Genomic DNA, 6,109 nt, shown 5'->3' on the forward strand with positions numbered 1-6,109 from the left:
TCATTCATGCCACCATGTGACAGACGAAGAGGGGCAGGCTTGGGCCCCCTGATCTCATGCTCCCCAGGCCTGCCCACCTCTGCCCCTATTGTCAGGTCAGTAGGAAAAGTGCAGGGCCTTCTCTCCTCGGTGCTGCTGCCAGCGGGGGCCAGGACCAAGTCTGCGCGCGCAGCCCTATCTTCACTGATTTCAGTGGCAGCAGGAGCCAAAGACCGACCCAGACATGGTCCCTGGCAGTAGCCTAGGCCCAGGCAGCTTCATGGTCCTGGGTGGCAGCACACAGGGTACTCAGATCTGCATGGCCCTGGCAGAGGCTCAACCTTTAGACACTAACCTGGCCCCAGGTGGTCGCCCAGGTCCCTGACGATCTAGTGGCATCAATACAGACCCCTGATGTGATCGAGCCATGGACCCAGACATGGTCCCTGGCAATAGTCTGGGGTCAGATGTCAGCATGGCCCTAGTTGGCACTGCAGATCACCCAGATTGGCATGATCCTTGTGGCGGCATGGCCCCCAAAGCCAGCATTTATCCAGGTGGCAGCCCAGACCCCAGGTCTCCACTTAGCCTTTAAAAGAAATAGGAGACACGGACATAGACCCACACCCTGACTGCCGTAGGGTCACGAACCCAGACATGGCTCACGGCCACATTTTGGGACCAGATGACACCATGGCTCCAGGTGGCAACATGGGCCACCCAGGTCTGTGTGACCTGGGCAACAGGTTGACCCTCTAAGACCAACATAGCCTCAGGTTTCAGCCTGAACTGCAACTGCACGGCCCTCAGTGGCAACAGGGTCATGGATATCAACTCAGACTCCAGCTGCCGTAGAGCCATGAACCCAGACATGGCCCCTGGCAGCAGTCTGGGCTGGACATCACAATGATCCTGGGTGGTGGCACTGTATCCGCATGGCCCCTGTGGAGGGACATCCCTTGGACATCACCTTGGTCACAGGTAGTGGCTCAGACTTCAGGTGTCCACAGCGCCATTGGTGATAGCAGTCTGGCTAATAAATTTTTAAAAGCAGAGCCAAATGTGGTGGCATTTACCTTTAATGTTACCACTCAGGCAGTCGAGGCAGGGGGAATCTTTCTGAGTTTGAAGCCAGCCTGGTCTACAAGAGCTAGTTCCAGGACAGGCTCCAAAGCTACAGAAAAACCCTGTCTCAAAAAAAAAAAAAAAAAAAAAAAAAAAAAAAAAAAGCAAAACAAAACAAGGGGGCTGGAGAGATGGCTCAGTGGTTAAGAGCTTTGCCTGCTCTTCCAAAGGTCCTGAGTTCAATTCCCAGCAACCACATGGTGGCTCACAACCATCTGTAATGAGGTCTGGTGCCCTCTTCTGGCCTGCAGACATACACACAGACAGAATATTGTATACATAATAAATAAATAAATAAATAATATTTAAAAACAAAACAAACAACAAAAAAACAGAAAACAAAACAAAAAAAGCAAAACAACCAGGCCAGGTGTGGCAGTCCACAATACCTCTAATAAACACCTCTAATGGCACCAGTTGGAGGCTGAAGAAAGTGGGTCTCTCTGAGATCCAGGACAATCTTGGCTGCATAATGAGTTTCAGGCTAGAAAGGCTACATAAAGAAACCCTGTCCCCTGCCTCCAAAAAAAAAAGGTCAGGGCTGTTAAGATGACCCATCAGACTTAACGGAGTAGATCTGGAGACCTGAGTTTGACCCCCAGGACCCCTGGAAAAGCAGAGCAGAGGGCTGACGCCAGAAAGTTGTCCTTCGACTGCCACACTTGCACTGTTATACATGCATGCACATGCATGCATCTATCATACATACATACTTGGCACAGCATTTTAAAAACACTGGGAAGATGTTTAAATAGAAACTTTACAAGAAAAGAAATCAAATTTCCCAGTAATAATATAAAGAGGTATTAGTCATTAGGAACCCCAATATGAAAGTTCTACATTGCTGGGGTGTATCTCAGTGGTAAAGCATAGGTTTAGCATGGGTGAAGCTCTGGGCTCAGGTCCCAACACTTAAAAACAAATTCAGGGTCTTAGTTACTGTTCTATTACTGCAAAGGGACGCTGTGGCCAAGGCAACGCTTTTAAGAGAAAGCGATTAACTGGGGGCTGGCTTACAGTTTAGAGGGTGAGTCCACCTTCGACGTCATGGTAGGAAGCAGACAGGCACAGCACTGGGGCGGTAACTGAAAGCTTTACCTCCTGATCTGAGGCAGCAGGCAGAGACAGTGAGATGGGCCCCGGTAAGGGCTGTTTAAACCTCAGCCCTCATCTGGTGACACACCTCCTCTAACGAGGCCACACCCCCCCAGTTCTTCCAGAACAGCTCCACTTCCTGCTGACTCAACACTCAAATATATGAGTTTAGGCAGGCAAGGTGGTGCACACCTTTAATCCCAGCACTCAGGAGGCAGAGGCAGGCAGATCTCTGTGAGTTCAAGGCTAGTCTGATCTACAGAGTGAGTTCCAGGACATCCAGGACTGCTACAGAGAGAAACCCTGTCTTGAAAACAAAAACCAAAAACAAACAAAAAACTATATATGAGCTTATAGGAGACGTTCTCATTCACACCACAACACCCAGCCTTTGAGCTTCCTTCTACAGCACACTAGCCTTCCACTTTCCTTTCCTAATAAACTAACCCTCCTAATGAAGATGCCTAGGATTCAACACAGTTAAACCATTTATATCTATGCTTTAAAAAAATAGATTAACCCACTTACAGCAGGCTTTGGATGTTTCAAATAGCATCTCTCTTTTTTAAAATTTATTATTTTATGTTCACTGGTGTGAGGGTCAGATGCCCTGGAGCTAGAGTTAAAGGCAGTTGTGAGCTGTCATGTGGGTCCTGGCAACTGAACTCAGGACCTCTGGAAGAGCAACCAGTGCTCTTAACTGCTGAGCCATCTCTCCAGTCCCACAGCTTTTTAAAAAATATATTAATTATATTAATACAATATATTACATATATGTTATTATATTAATATAATATGTCTTACATATTATATGTTATTATATCTTATATATGATCAGAGATCATCACAGTTTGTTTGTTTGTTTATTGCTTTGGAGGTTTTTTTTGTGTAGGTTTGGCTGTCCTAAACAGGTAGACCAGGTGGCCTCAAACTCACTAAGATCCACCTGCCTCTGCCTTCAAAGTGCTGTAATTAAAGGTATGCACCACCACCACCCAGAATTTTTTTTAAAAAAATATAGCTTCTAGGGATTAAACTTAGGTCCTCATGTGCTTGTTAACTTCCTTCGTGCTGTGAGGAAATCCCTAACAAGCATTTTAAGAATCGCTTACTTCAGTTCACAGTTCCAGGGTACAGTGCAGCATGGTAGAGCAGTCACAGGGGCAGGAGAAACTTGAGGCAGCTGGTCACAATGCATTTACAGTCAGGAAACAGGAAACTGGATGATAGTATTCAACCTGCTTTCTTCTTTTTTGGGGTGTGTGTGTGGTTTGAGGCAGGGTTTCTCTGTGTAACAGTCCTAGCTATTCTGGAACTTGCTCTGTAGACCAGGTTGTCCCCAAACTCACAGAGATTCACCTACCTCTGCCTCCAGAGTGCTGGGATTAAAGGCGAGTGCCACCAGGCCAAGCACCGCTTTCTTCTGATGTAGTCCAGGACCAAAGCTCATATAATAGCCCCACCCACAATTAAAGTGGGTCTCTTCACTGCCGTTGTCCTAGACTAGTTAGTTCCTCACAGGCGCGACTAGAGGCCATCCTAACATAGATAATCCCCCCAGGTGTCCCAGAGGCTTACTGCCTGAGTGATTCTAGACTAAATATTTAAGGCAAGCTCCTTACCAACTAAACTATCTCCCCAGCCCACCAATAACTTTTGATATAATCACAGGTTGTATGACCATTCTTTCTACCACGTTCCATAATATTCTAGTCATGATAAGAGGAAACTACCATTAAACAGTTACTCTCTGCTTTCTTCCTTCATTCCCACTCAACTGCCAATTTGATTTTTGACTCTGTGGATTCTTGGTATTTCTTTTTTTTTTCTTTTTTTTGTTTTGTTTTAGTTTGTTTTGTCTTGTTTGTTTTTTTCTTTTTTTTTCTTTTTTTTTTTTTTTTTTTTTTGGTTTTTCGAGACAGGGTTTCTCTGCAGCTTTTTTAGAGCGTGTCCTGGAACTAGCTCTTGTAGACCAGGCTGGCCTCGAACTCACAGAGATCCGCCTGCCTCTGCCTCCCGAGTGCTGGGATTAAAGGCGTGCGCCTCCACCGCCCGGCTTCTTGTTTGTTTTTTGTATTGTTGAGACAGGGTTTCTCTGTAGCTTTGGAGCCTGTCCTGGAACTCACTCTGTAGATCAGGCTGGCTTCAACTTACAGAGATCCTCCTGTCTCTACCTCCCGAGTGCTGGAACTAAAGGTGTGCACCATCACCACCCAACTTCTAGGTATTTCTTACAGATGGAATCTTATGCTATGTGACTCATGTTGGGTGTCTTTATCTTAGTATAATGTTCATGAAGCTCATCCCCAGGTCGGCTTCAAACTCCTTATGTAGCCAAGGATAACTCTGAACTTCTGAGCCTCCAGCCTCTACCTCTGGCCTAAGTGCTGAGATTACAAGCAGTCACCACTTCCTATGCCCCGTCTTATGTAGTATGCACTCTACCAACTGATCTGCCTCTTGAATTCACTTTTTGTTTCTTTGAGACAGGGTTTTATACATAGGCCAGGCTGTCCTCAAACTCCTTCTCATTCTGCTGAGTTCTGGGAGTACAACCTTTGCTCTAGTTTAATTTCATTTTTCTGGGATTTTTATTAATCAGGTGTTAGGATTTCTGTTGTAATCCTCTATCTCTCCTCTTCTCCCCCTGCCTCTGCCTCTCTAGTGCTCAGATTAAAGGTGAGTACCAGGTACTGGAAAGATGACTGGACACTTAAGAGCCCTTGCTGTCACTGGGTGGTGGTGGCGCATGCCTTTAATCCCAGCACTTGGGAGGTAGGCAGATCTGTGAGTTTGAGGCCAGCTTGTCTACTAAGCGAGTTCCAGGTCAGCCAGGGCTACACAGAGAAACCCTGTCTAGAAACAAAGCAAAACAAACAAAAAGATGAGTGTCACCATGCCGTGTGTGTGTGTGTGTGTGTGTGTGTGTGTGTGTGTATGTGTGTGTGTGTGTGTGAACTCCGGTTTGCAGGAGCTTGAGGAGGCCAGAGGGCATCGGATCTCTTGGAGCTGGAGTTACAGGCAGTCGTGAGCCACCGGATGTGGGTGGATACTGGGAACTGAATTTGGGTCTGTCCTAAGCGCTTCAGACGCTCTTAAACACTGAGCCTTCTCTATGGCAGAGAGTGCAGCTTGCGGAGAGCAGAGAAAAGCCCGGTTGGAAAGCAGTGAAGGGTGAGGAGAGGGAGGTCTGGTAGCAGCCCAGAAAAGCTGAGCAGGGTTAGAAGGTAGAATGCTCCAAGGCGAGGGGAGGGTCCTACCGGGCTTGCAGACCTTGAGCAGGCCGGCCCACCCACCGAGTTAGAGCTGGGATTGGACGGCGGCCGTCAGAAGGCGCGGATCCTACAATCAGCCCACGTTTTAAAGGCTGTCCTAGCCAGAAGTGGAGAGAAGAATGGAGATAGACTCGAAAGATGAGCCCTGACGCTTTCTGATAGGAGAGAAGAGGGGAGGGGAGAGAAAAGAAGGCCGAAAGGACAACCCAGAAAGATAAAAATTCTGAAGTAAAGGCAACTAGATAAGTTATCTAAATGTGAAAGAAGTTAGCACCAAGAAAGGAAAGGGCTTGGGGTGCAGAACCGCCAGGAGGCGAGGCTGTGAAGGAGCAAGTTCAAATGAGATAGCTGGGTTAACCTCAAGTGTCAAACAGGGCCGGGCGGGTGCCACCTCTGCCGAGGGTGTAGTGGCCTTAAAGAGGAGAGACTGCAGCAGCAGGACTGAGGGCAGAGGCTGTGTGTCCGCGGGGATATGGCTACCAGAGACACGAGAGAGAAATGATGGAAACGGACGAGTGTGTGGGGTGATGAGCGACTCGGGGATGTTAGGGGTGGCCACTGAGTCACTGGGCGGGCCCTGCCTTCCCTTCCCGCTAAGTAACAGAAAGTTCAAGGCGCAGAGCCACTGCACCCTG

This window comes from Arvicola amphibius, chromosome 15 (assembly GCF_903992535.2).
Source record: "Arvicola amphibius chromosome 15, mArvAmp1.2, whole genome shotgun sequence".
NCBI classification, from domain to species: Eukaryota; Metazoa; Chordata; class Mammalia; order Rodentia; family Cricetidae; genus Arvicola; species Arvicola amphibius.